At 43.7% G+C, this 13,532-nt stretch overlaps 1 long non-coding RNA gene and 1 pseudogene across 3 annotated transcripts in view; one reads left to right on the forward strand and one right to left on the reverse strand.

The window, feature by feature from the left end:
* LOC146676622 (uncharacterized) overlaps positions 1 to 13,532 on the reverse strand; it is a 148,754-nt gene that overhangs the window by 40,225 nt on the left and 94,997 nt on the right. The window lies entirely within an intron of this gene.
* LOC146676624 (protein NLRC3-like) lies at positions 94 to 12,241 on the forward strand (annotated as a pseudogene). Its single transcript, XR_014910535.1, has 7 exons — positions 94 to 229; positions 314 to 412; positions 560 to 658; positions 1,417 to 1,518; positions 8,401 to 8,636; positions 8,753 to 10,544; positions 12,055 to 12,241. The product of XR_014910535.1 is annotated as a protein NLRC3-like (transcript).

Here is a 13,532-nt window from a genome sequence, read left to right on the forward strand (position 1 = left end):
AAGCTGCGTCTCAGATGGATGTTAGTCCAACACATCAGACACGACCTCTGCAGCTCTCAGTTGATGTGCACATGAATGATTTGTGTTTCCTCTGCAGGTGAAGGTAGAAAGTGTGTGTGAGCTGATGTGAATTGAGCAGCATGGATCAGTGTGAGGACAGAGAGGAGGGAGTCCCTCCCTCTAAAAGCACTCTGTGTGGGGAACATGAGAGCCAGACCAAAGCTCAGAGGTGAGATGACCATCTCTAACTGTCCATGACTCTTCTCCATGTCACAGCTCAGCACTCACATCACTGCTGCATCATTATTCACAGGAACCCGCCTGGACCTCCACCCAGAAGTGTGTCCTCTAAGAGCAAACGGGTGAAGCATTTCTTTCGTAATTTAGGGCAAAAAAAGTCATCTGACAAAAAGTAAGTTCATGTCAGTATTAAAATGTTTGAAATTTTAATCAGCTTTTTACTATTTAACGATTTAAATAATATACTATTTACATAGTTTATACTTTTTATGTAATGTATTGGTCACATTGGATGTGACACATGTTCACATATTTTTAGCGTCAATGAGAAACCATCCAGCTCTGTGTCCTTAAAGAGTGACCGGTCCAATCATCGATTCATTGGTTTTAAATCCCAGCCTGTGTCCGCTGCAGAGAGGTGAGCTGTTAGTAACAAGAACTCTCTGATTTAAATGATTTTGATGTTTCCTGGTTTCTGCATCTCTGTAGCAGAGCAGTGTCTCCAAGGACACACAGGCTCAGCTGTAACTGTCAGTTTATCTGGTTTAAGACACATTTGGACTCAATTGGCTGTTTTTAACTATGTATTTTAATCAGAGGTGTAAATCTAGACCTCACACATCTGGATCCTAAACTATGATAGAAACAGCTGCTAGCAGTGGGTAGTTTGACTTTGATACGCTGCTCTAGAAAGCAAACAAAGGTTTGTGCAGCTCCTCTTCAGAAAAGTGTTCAGAGAGCAGCTGCTGTATTAGACAAAGGCTCGTCGTGTGAGCCCAGATGTGTGTAACAGCTGGATGAAGGAGAACCATCACAGTCGCGTCTCCATCCCGCCTTTATTAATGAACTTCCTGTTGCTTGCAGATGACAGGAACACAAAGTGTTTGTGCCACGTGATGCTGCAGGATTTGTTAATGTGTCCATGATGGTAACATCTCCTGGTCTAACTGCAAACACATGAGCGCTCCTAACGGCAGCTATCACAGCCACACAGGCAGACTGTGTCTCACTGTTGCATTCAGGGACATTTGTTTTCCTGTAAAAAGCTGAACTCTAATCTAAGAGGACTGTTACTGACAGGAAACAGCTGCATTATCTGCAGTCTGTGTGATCACAGCTGCTTCAATCACTTTATCAGAGAATTGATCATTGAATAAAACATGTTTGTGTCTGCAGAGGTCAGAGGTCACAGTCTGCAGGATCCAGCTGTCCGTCTGTGAGGAGTGATGGGTCCAAAGGTCAACCTCCACACTTCAGTGCTGAACCTGGACCAACGAGGTCAGAGACCTGTGATGACTCCTTTACATGTTTGTGTTTTCCCAAAGAGGCAGCTTTATTTCAGCTGTGAACATGCAAACAGCAGAAATAAGGAAACATAACTGTAGGTTTGCAGTGAATGAAGCCTCAGCTCGACGCTCCACTTTGTCCCTCTTTTCCTTCTCCAAACAGCCACATCAGGAGTCTCTGATGGAGTTTTAAAATATTTAATTACAAATGTCCAAAGATGGGTTCAGGATACCTGAATCCACAATTATTAAAGCTAAAATAGTTCACAGGGTTTGGACTTTGTTAGGTAACGAGAGAACATCAAAGTGTTTTTTATCTTTAAACAGTATTTTTATCACTTCAGTTGCTCTCACAGCCCTGTTTGTTATTTTAGTAAGTAAGTAAGTAAAGTTTATTTATTAAGCGCTTTTCATAGACAGGTAGTCACAAAGTGCTGCACACAGAGATTAAAATAAACAGTATGATAAATAGCAAAATGCACAATATACACAATATAGAGTTTAAATGTGAATTAAAAATATAACAATGTAAACAGCATTGGTCAACAGAAAGCTTGTTTAAACAGTAAAGTTTTTAACTGTTTTTTAAAGGATCCCACAGAGTCAACCAAACGTAGTTGTAGAGGTAGACTGTTCCACAGTCTTGGTGCCACAGACTGAAAGGCTCCGCCCCCTTTCGTCTTCAGACGTGTTCTGGGAGCAACCAACAAACTCTGAGTCTGTGAGCAGAGACAGCGAGCAGCAGTGTATTTAGTGAGAAGCTTGGATAAATAATCTGGGGCCATTTAGTGCTCTGTACGTTAAAACAATCATTTAAAAAGAATTCTAAAATCTATTGGGAGCCAATGTAAAGAACATAAAATAGGAGTGATGTGAGCTCGCTGGGTAGAGCGAGTTAGTAGTCTGGCTGCTGCGTTTTGTACAGCTTGGAGGCGAGAAAGAGATGATTTATCCAAGCTGGTAAACAGGGAATTACAATAATCTAAACGCAATGACACAAATCCATGGACAATTTTTTCCAGTTCAGCTAAGGAGACCATATGTCGCAGTTTAGAAATATTCCTTAAATGAAAGAAACAGGAACGAGACAGAGACTTTACATGTGAGTCAAGGCCCAAAGAAGAGTCAAATATTATTCCAAGATTTCGAATATTTGGCTCAGCAGAAGAACAGAAAGGGGCAACAACTTGACTGATTTTAGAATATAGATCAGGAGGAGCTATGATCATGGTCTCTGTCTTGTTCTAACAAGGTAGCTGTTAGAAAGCCAGTCAGAGATTTGAGTTAAAGCCTGGACTAGGGTGGACAGCCTATCCAGCTGATGAGGCTTAACCAGAGCTCTTATGTTTCACTCAGTGCTCCCACCAAACACCTTGGAGGACACATTAGTGTGATTTAGATTTCATTGGTGTAAACACCAGTCACACAAGCTAACCCATGGAGGCAGCAGCAGGCTTTGTGTTTGGTAAAGTCTGCTGGCTTAAACTAAGAGAGTTTAGTTTGTTAGCACAAAGAGCTGTCAGCTACAGCCCCGAATGCACTTTGAATACAGACGAACTGAGAAAAACACTTTAAATACAGCAAACAGTCAAACTGACCACATGTTTTTCTGCTGATCATCCACAGCAGTACGTTTAGCATTCATGCTAGCAGCAGGCTATGACTAGGGTTGCCAACTCCCTGAAAAATAAATAAGGGACACCTCGTGGCCAGGGCCGGGCGACCCAGTTGTCTTCACCCTTCCCAGTGTGGTGAATTTTCTAGCTCTTTTTTTGTGTGTGAAATTATTTTTTTTAACCCTTTGACTTGAATTTGATTTAAGTAGATGTGTATTCTTTGTGATATGAACACATGTGAAACAAATGATCATTTAGCCATTTATTTTTAGCTCAAAATGACAACATTAACACAGTAAAACAGGTCTCTTTCTTAAACAGAAGCCTGTCATGCTTAACTTTTGAGAATATAAGTAAATCTTTCTTTAAAAGCACTCTGTCCTGCTTAACTTAAAATAATAGAAAACAATAGAAAGAAAAATATTCTTGTAACAGTGCACATTTAGTGCATTTAGTACAATTGGCTTCAGCTGAGGTATTATTTCAGCTTTTCTAATGCTAATCAGCTGCTCCTGTTTGTAAACCCGCTTGTTCCCATGATTACGCATCATAACTCATCATCATTATTCATCTATGTATTACTTTTATGTATTAGTCATCTATTTGTTGTAATCATCTATCCTTGCAGTCGTTTATTACACAAAATAAATTATATTATCACACTTCTGGCCACATAGCGCTGATATTCACTGCACATGCCCATATTAACTTTTTCCAGCCAGGTGTTTTCCTTTTCCCATTCTTCCCTTTCTCTGAGGGGAACAAACATTGCTGCTCTAGTGCTGGGCTCACACTGTGCGGTTTTAGGCCCATTTTGAGCCGATTTTTGAGTGATCGGACCGATTTTGGCCTTCATCGTGTAGTATACGTGGGGTAACGAGAAGTGATTAACACCTCACGACCAGCTCCCGATCATCAATCGCTCGTGAGCCGCTCACACTGCTCGTGCGCAAACACGTAAACGCCGTGAAAAAGACGGAGCAGCACGGCTGTGCAGCGTGTGATCTGGACACAAGCGATGGAGGCACAACTTGTAGAACTTTGAAAAGCTCATCAGAGCCTTTTCGATGTGGCCTCACAAAATTATCACGACCACAACAACCGTGAAAATAGTTGGATCTACATCGCTGCTAAATCACAGCTGCCTGATCATGTTTTTCATTAGCAATTTAGCAAAGTTGATGGTGGTGGTGTGTCTGTGTGAGTGAGAGACAGAGCGAGCGACAGATTTTCTGTTATAACCTTCATGTTATGGAGGCACAGTGTGAGCACTCAGGTCGCATCAGAGCATCGGGCGGTATAGTGTGAGACCTGCATCGTGACCTACCAACTTCTAACCCCTGCGAGTCAATCGTGCAGTTTGAGCAGGAGCTGAATAACGCGACTGAAAAAATCGCACAGTGTCTGCCCAGCTTTAGGTGTACTGTCGTCCGAGACTTGCACCGCAGAGTCGGCGTTTGTTCCCCTGTTGGCCATGCTTCTTGTTGTGGTCATCTGTTGTCTTCCGGTATTTTCTCCGTAAGCGACCTTTCCTCGACCAATGAGATGAGCGGTAATCTGAATTGTCATACTCGAATTGTCATAAGTGTGCTGTCAGCTCATTGGTCACAAAGCAGGAGAGGGGCTGGGAATTATGTTTTCAAACAAAGCGTTAATTCCATAAACATTTATAGACTACTTTTGATTCTCACTGTATTACGGGACAAAGTGCGTCCCTTATTAGCTCAATACGGGACGTGTACTTTTGTTTCGAAATACGGGACGATTCCGTATTTTAAGGGACGGTTGGCAACCCTAGCTATGACTGTTAGGGTTGCCAACCGTCCCTTAAAAAACGGAATCGTTTTTTTGTAGAAACAAAAGTACACGTCCCGTATTGAGCTAATAAGGGACGCACTTTGTCCCGTATTGAGCTAATAAGGGACATACTTTGTCCCGTAATACAGTGAGAATCAAAAGTGGTCTATAAATGTTTATGGAATTAACGCTTTGTTTGAAAACATAATTCCCAGCCCCTCTCCTGCTTTGTGACCAATGAGCTGACAGCACACTTATGACAATTCAGATTACCACTCATCTCATTGGTCGAGGAAAGGTCGCTTGCGGAGAAAATACCGGAAGACAACAGATGACCACAACAAGAAGCATGGCCAACAGGGAAACAAATGCCGACACTGCGGTGCAAGTCTCGGACGACAGTACACCTAAAGCTGTGCACGATTGACTCGCAGTTGGTAGGTCACGATGCAGGTCTCACACTATACCGCCCGATGCTCTGATGAGACCTGAGTGCTCACACTGTGCCTCCATAACATGAAGGTTATAACAGAAAATCTGTCGCTCTCTCTCTCTGTCTTTCACTCACACAGACACACCACCACCATCAACTTTGCTAAATTGCTAATGAAAAACATTGATCAGGCAGCTGTGATTGAGCAGCATGTAAATCCAACTATGTTCACGGTTGTTGTGGTCGTGATAATTTTGTGATGCCACATCGAAAAGGCTCTGATGAGCTTTCCAAAGTTCTACAAGTTGTGCCTCCATCGCTTGTGTCCAGATCACACGCTGCACAGCCGTGCTGCTCCGTCTTTTTCACCGACGTTTACGTGTTTGCGCGTGAGCAGTGTGAACGGCTGTGGTGACACGCTCACGAGCGATTGATGATCGGGAGCTGGTCGTGAGGTGTTAATCGCTTCTCGTTACCCCACGTATACTACACGATGCACGATGAAGGCCAAAATTGGGCCGATCGCCAAATCGGTCGCATGACTCAAAAATCATCTCAAAATGGGCCAAAAATCGCACAGTGTGAGCCCAGCATCAGAGCAGCAATGTTTGTTCGCTCAGAGAAAGAAAAAAAGGCTGCAAAAGTACAGGGAGGAATGGGAAAAGGAAAACACCTGGCTGGAAAAGTGCACGATAACACATATAAAGCGCACTGCACTGTGTGCCGGCGCACTTTTTCCATAGGCATGCTTCTAATGGTGGGCACATGAAGAACATGAGGGGCGTGAAAGCTCGGGGAACCCTAAACCAATTTGTTGTCCACCAGGCCACGGCAGAAGCAGATATGGTATGTAAACACTGTCTCTTTTTTTAAACCCTCTGGTTAAGGTTAATATGGGCATGTGCAGTGAATATCAGCGCTATGTGGCCAGAAGTGTGATAATATAATTTATTTTGTGTAATAGACAACTGCAAGGATAGATGATTACAACAAATAGATGACTAATACATAAAAGTAATACATAGATGAATAATGATGATGAGTTATGATGCGTAATCATGGGAACAAGCGGGTTTACAAACAGGAGCAGCTGATTAGCATTAGAAAAGCTGAAATAATACCTCAGCTGAAGCCAATTGTACTAAATGCACTATATGTGCACTGTTACAAGAATATTTTTCGTTCTATTGCTTTCTATTAATTTATATAATTTTAAGTTAAGCAGGACAGAGTTCTTTTAAAGAAAGATTTACTTTTATTCTCAAAAGTTAAGCATGACAGGCTTCTGTTTAAGAAGGAGACCTGTTTTACTGTGTTAATGTTGTCATTTTGAGCTAAAAATAAATGGCTAAAGGATCATTTGTTTCCCATATGGTCATATCACAAAGAATAGAATATGCATCTGCTTAAATCAAATTCAAGTCAAATGGTTAAAAAAAAATTTCACACACACAAAAAAGAGCTACCACACTGGGAAGGGTGAAGACAACTAGGTTGCCCGGCCCTGGCCACGAGGTGTCCCTTATTTATTTTTCAGGGAGTTGGCAACCCTAATGACTGTCCACTGAGCACCAACACAGGTAGGAGTGAGCAGTGATGAAGCAGGACTGTGGGCAAGTTTGAGCTACAATCCTATTGGCTTCTCAGTTTCTCCAAAGAAAAGGGGAAAAATTCTTGGTGTTGTGAAGATGTGAGTTGGTCTTGTTGTCGTGGGGCTGGAAGGATGCTGGCAGTGAAAGGCTTTTCATACAGTGTTGAGTAACAGAATGAGAAGAAAGCCACTGCACATGAAACAGGGGGCTCGTAGTGTTTGTTTACTGTGTTTGTGCCACAATGTCAGATCAGTTGTAGATTCACATGAAGACTTGTCCAGTGAAACCAATGCAAGTACTGCAGTACAGAGCAAAGACTAAGCAAGCCAGGAGAGCTCTCCAACTTTCTGAAAGTATCAGGATATTTGAGTGATAAGAAAAAGTGGATCATGCAACAATGTCCCTCAGCACACAAAACAATCAAAGCAGAATAAATATAATGTTTTAGATCAAACACTTACAGGGACCTGAAGAGAGAGAACCAACAAAATGTCATGGCTAACAGAGGAACTCGAGCACAGACTGAGTTCTGACAAACAAAAAGGTGACAGTTTATTTACCAAAGGGGTGAACCACAGTGCTCTATATATGTACAGTGAGTTGGGGAGGGGGTCCAGGGCTCCAGGGAAAAGAGGGAAGGGAGTCCACACTCACTCCTCTTCAGTCACTCTTGTCCTGCTCTCCACTCACACAGCCACACACAGGAATCACAGGTAAGCGTCTGTAACCAGGTCCGGGGAAATATTTACTCAAAGTATACACAAAGTTAACCCAACTGGTGAATTAAAAGAGAGATTTCTTAGCAAGGAGCTGAGATCATGAACACAGGAGGGTCAATGTCCCAGCGACAAACTGCTCCATGCCGCAGCGTTAAATGGTTACCGGTAAGCCCAGGTGAATCAGCAACAGGTGGTGTAATCATCATAGCTGTGTGGACCAAGAGCGAGAGGCCATTACAAGCTCCACCCAGGCAGGCAAAACGCTAGCAGGAGAGAGCAAAACATAAAACCTAAAAAGCCATCATGAGCCAGCCAGAGAGACACAGAGTTTATACTAGAAGAGAAACCTGCTCATCTTCATCATGTTTGTTTAAATAGAGAAAATCAGAAGTCTCTGTGTGTCAGACCACGGCTCTACACAGACACTTCTAAGCTGCTTCAGAGTGAACTGACCCAGATAATCTGCACACAGTGGCTGTAAAACAGTGAAAGTCATAACTGTCTCTCTGATGGAAAGCTTTTATTGTGAAGTCAGGAAGTCTGCAGGAAGTGTTGAGTTTGTATTCATCACTCAGTGTTTAATGAGACAGGCAGACAGGAAGAGCAGCTCATTAGTGTTGATGAAATCAAAGGAACTGTGAGGAACTGCAGTTTGGTCACATCTGGATGTTTTTCACTGACAGTAAATGTTTTAGTGATAAAGAAATGTGTTCACAGAGAGAGGAAGAGGAGTGGTGTTTGTGATGAGGAGCAGCTGTCCTGCTGTGCTTTGTGTCAGGACGTCCTGAAGGATCCAGTCTCTACCAGCTGTGGACACTGGTTCTGCAGACAGTGCATCTCCTCATACTGGGACCAGTCTGCTTCATCGGGAGACTCCTCCTGTCCCCAGTGTGGAGAAAGATCCAGAAGCAGAGCTGGACTGCAGACAGCCAGTCAGAGCAGCTGTGTACAAAGTAAGACTGAACATCTGTCTGCTGATGGACTCATTTCTGAAAACTGGACTTCTTGTGTTGTTCAGACATTGAAGAGTTTTCTTTCTCTTTAGTCTCATTGTTTTTCTTTCTTTCAGCAGATGTTGGTCTGCAGGAGGTTTTAGATGAACATAAGATCAGTCTGAGGAGGAGATGTGAACGTGTGACTGAAGGAAGTGATGAAACAGGAAGTAGAACCCTCCTCAACACCATCTACACTGAGCTCTACATCACAGAGGGACAGAGTGAAGAGGTTCATACCCAACATGAGGTGAGGCAGCTGGAGACAGCTTCCAAGATGGACGCCCTCCATGACGCTCCAATCAGGTGCCAGGACATCTTTAAAGCCTTACCTGACCAACAGAGACCCATCAGAGTGGTTCTGACCAACGGCGTGGCTGGTGTTGGAAAAACCTTCTCAGTGCAGAAGTTCACTCTGGACTGGGCAGAGGGCTTGGAGAACCAACATGTCAGTGTGGTGGTTCTGCTTTCATTCAGGGAGCTGAACCTGATCAGAGATGAGCAGTACAGTCTTCTGGAGCTGCTCCATGTTTTCCATCCAACATTACAGAAGGTCACAGCAGAGAAGCTGGCTGTCTCTCAGCTTTTGTTCATCTTTGACGGCCTGGATGAAAGCAGACTTTCATTGGATTTCACCAACAGGAAGCTGCTGTCTGATGTCACACAGAAGTCATCAGTCAGCCAGCTGCTGACAAACCTCATCCAGGGGAAGCTGCTTCCCTCGGCTCTCGTCTGGATAACTTCCCGACCCGCAGCAGCCAATCAGATCCCTCCTACATGTGTTGACAGGCTAACAGAAGTACGAGGCTTCACTGACGCCCAGAAGGAGGAGTACTTCAGGAGGAGATTCAGTGATGAAGAGCTGTCCAGCAGAATCATCTCCCACATGAAGACATCCAGGAGCCTCCACATCATGTGTAGTATCCCAGTCTTCTGCTGGATCACTGCTACAGTTCTGGAGCACATGTTGACTACAGAGCAGAGAGGAGAGCTGCCCAAGACCCTGACTGACATGTACTCACACTTCCTGCTGGTTCAGACAAAGAGGAAGAAGAACAAGTACCATGAGGGACATGAGACGAGTCCACAGGAGCTGACGGAGGCTGACAGGAAAGTTCTTCTGAAGCTGGGGAGGCTGGCGTTTGAACATCTGGAGAAAGGAAACATCATGTTCTACCAAGAAGACCTGGAGCAGTGTGGTGTGGATGTGACAGAGGCCTCGGTGTACTCAGGAGTTTGTACAGAGATCTTCAAAAGAGAGTGTGTGATCTTCCAGAAACCAGTCTACTGCTTTGTTCATCTGAGCATTCAGGAGTTTCTGGCTGCTGTCTACATGTTCCACTGTTTCACCAACAGGAAGATAAAGGTGCTGAAGAACTTTTTGGGAAAAAAATACAACGAGTCCTCTCTGGATGATTTCCTGAGCAGAGCCATGTATAAATCCCTCCAGAGTAAAAATGGCCACCTGGACCTGTTTGTTCGCTTCCTTCATGGCCTCTGTCTGGAGTCCAACCAGAGACTCTTAGTAGGTCTGCTGGGTCAGACAGAGATCAGTCCAGGAACCATCCAGAGAGTCATCAACAACCTGAAGGAGATGAACAGTGATGAAATCTCTCCTGACAGAAGCATCAACATCTTCCACTGTCTGATGGAGATGAACGACCTCTCAGTACATCAGGAGATCCAAGAGTTCCTGAAGTCAGAGAACAGATCAGAGAAGAAACTCTCTGAGATCGAGTGCTCAGCTCTGGCCTTCATGCTGCAGATGTCAGAGGAGGTTCTGGATCAGTTTGACCTGCAGAAGTACAACACATCAGAGCGGGGACGACAGAGACTGATTCCAGCTGTGAGGAACTGCAGAAAGGCTGGGTGAGTCCAGATGTGATCATTAACATCATTGATCAGTGTAGGTTAGTAGTTTAATGTTGAAAATAAAATCAGATTGTAACCACAAAGTGTTTGTGTCCGTACGCTGCAACCTTCCACACCATTCCTTTATTGTACAGACTCAGCAGCAGCTCCATGGATCCCAAATCCAAGAGTGGAGAACAGATTTGAAGTGTGTCACATCCATGCAGTCACAGCTGTTTCCACCATGTTTCCACTGATATTAATCCTGTTCAATGACACGTTTCATATCAGTGAATATGTTCTTTAGGACGTCCACTGACATGTTTAAGTGTCCTGCTGGAAATCACTCACATCATCCATGAAATCCATGAAAAATCCTTTTAGTGTTTCTAACTTCACCCTCTGTCCTCTCTCTCTCTCCATCCTCCTCACTGCTTCTTTCACTGATAATCACACAAACATTGTATTCAGCTACAAAATAACACAATAATATCATCTGATGATCATTATTATAAGAGCAGGATCCATATTTGATATCAGAGTAACACACTGCTTGGTTATGTGCAGTCATCATCAGTGACTGTGGGTCAAACAGAAGCTCTCTGATTGGTTGCTGACCTTGGTCACCTGTCCACTCTCACCTGTTTGTGTTTGCTCTCTCTTTGCTGTCTCCATCCTCTCTCTCCTTTCTCTCCCTCTCTGTCTTTGTACGTCACTCAGGTCCAATGGAAACAGTGACATTTACAAACCAATCAAAGACAAACTGATCCATGTCAGGTTATAACAATATCCAAAGTGAATACAGGCTGCTGCTGGACACAGACAGGTAACATCATTTTGACTTGCTGTCACCTGGATCTGGACTCATAAACACTGAAGCCCTGAACAGGAATACAAATCATTTTCTGCCAACTAGCGACACACCAGCAGATAATGGCTCAGAAAGCTAAAATGAGCCAATCATTTCTGTGTTTAGTTCCCCTGAAATCAGATCTGATATCAGCAGCTCTGAGTTCATTCATCATTATTGTCCAGTGATGAGATTTCTGCTCCGTTTGGTAACAGTCAGCAGGTTTTTCCTGCGTGTGGACGTGAACAGTCATACCTGACAGCAGGTAGCAAACAGAGATCATCTTTCCAGCTGGAACTCTTCACTGAGCTGAACTCATTCAAAATGTTCTGGAGTCAAAACAGGAAACAGTCCAAATGTGTGTCTTCACTCTGACTCTGGATCAGATCTCAGTGACAGACTGTGGACATTATGGAAGCCTAAATGTGACACCATCTTCCTCCTTCATCTGCAGATTAAAGCCAAACAAAGATTCTCATTAAAAGTCTGCAGGTCTGAGAGAGACTCAATCGTTGTGTCATGTCAAACACAGTAAGAGGAGCTGAAGCACAGATGTGAAGAGCAGATTCATCAGATTATGACCTCACTCTGTTTTGTCTTCATATACATTCAGTCTGTGTTTATAATGCAGATTTTCTGCTTTTATAATAACACATTTTATATTTTCTATCATCACAGACTGATTGGGTGTCTACTCTCAGAGACTCACTGTGAAGTTGTGGCCTCAGCTCTGAAGTCCAACCCCTCCCATCTGACACAGCTGGACATGACTTGGAACAAGCTGCAGGATTCAGGTGTGAAGCTTCTGTGTGCTGGACTGGAGAGTCCAAACTGTCGACTGGAGACTCTGAGGTGAGTTCACTGACTGCGGCTGTTGTAGTTTTTCTATATTTCAGGTCTTTGATTGATGTTTGAAACTTTCTTCAGTTCCTAAATGTTCAGGATGTGTCTGAAGACAAATGTGAAGAAGTTTGAGTGCTTTCAGAAATGTTGTCTTTCCAAACGACTGAACAACAGTTTTTCCTTTTGGCTCCAAACAGAAGTGACAGACTTGAGCAGGGTTCATTTAAAGGCTGACAGAAGTGGAGTGGTGACGGGGAGATGTTTGACAGGACAGTGTTTCAGCCACCACAGGTTCATGTTGTGCTCCATCAGTCAGTGCTGATGAGGCTGTAGAGTGTGTGAGGGATGTGAATGAGGATGATGAAGATCTGATGATAGCAGATAAAAACAGGCTGCAGAGACTTTGAGCCATACAGGGCACACAGTGTGTGTACAGAACAGCTGAAATCATTATGGAGGCCTCACTGGGATATGGAAGCATCACAGTACAGCTTCAGTGAAGCATTAAAGTCTCTGATATGAAATGAGAAATGAAGCAGCCAGAGCTTTTTCATGAGTGGAAATCCACTGTGACTGTGAGCTGCTGCTACAGCCTCCAGATTAGCCAGCAGCTCATCCTGCTCAACATTTTCTCACCAACTTTAATGGAAGTGTGATGTTTTCAGCTGGAGTGATGGTCAGGGTGGCCTCCCTCTCCTCTTCTTCTCCTCTTCCTCTTTCATTTGTAAAGCCACTTCTGCTGCTTTCATTCATTTGGAAGTCCTGTAGCTGAGTTTGGGAGAGACTAACAGCCTCGGCAGCAGAGGGGAGAAAGGCTGTAACACCACCACTTTACTCTGTTCTACCTGTCACATCATTTTATCAGGAAACAAATATGCTCATGTTTTTACTATGTTTGTCTTGAAGATGTAAGAAGATCACATGGTGCTTTTTATTATTGTGTTGGTTTGTTTGCTGTCTCTTGGATGGAGCCCAGCTGTGCGTGGCCCCTGGGCCTGTGGTCAGAGTGTGTGCTGGATAATCCGGCCCAGGATGAGGCCAAACTGACATGGGATGAAATGTCTGTCACATAATTGAGCTTAGTGTAGTTTCATTTCTGCACAATTTAAAAACAACCAAAACTTTGTTCTGTCTTTTCTATGTTATACTGTAGACTTTCTTTGATACTGTGTCCAAAAGGAGCAGCTTTTACTTTGAAGGGGAGCCGTCCCTGTTTCCTCTTCAGGTTGGATGATGGAAGCAAATTAGTAGCTGTGTCCCAAAACGTCGGCTGCATCCTCCAGAGGCTACATTTGAAGGCCGATTACGTCACA

Source organism: Rhamphochromis longiceps, linkage group LG3 (assembly GCF_057381845.1).
Source record: "Rhamphochromis longiceps isolate RC_006_pf linkage group LG3, R_longiceps_female_GT1.1, whole genome shotgun sequence".
Lineage (NCBI taxonomy): Eukaryota > Metazoa > Chordata > Actinopteri > Cichliformes > Cichlidae > Rhamphochromis > Rhamphochromis longiceps.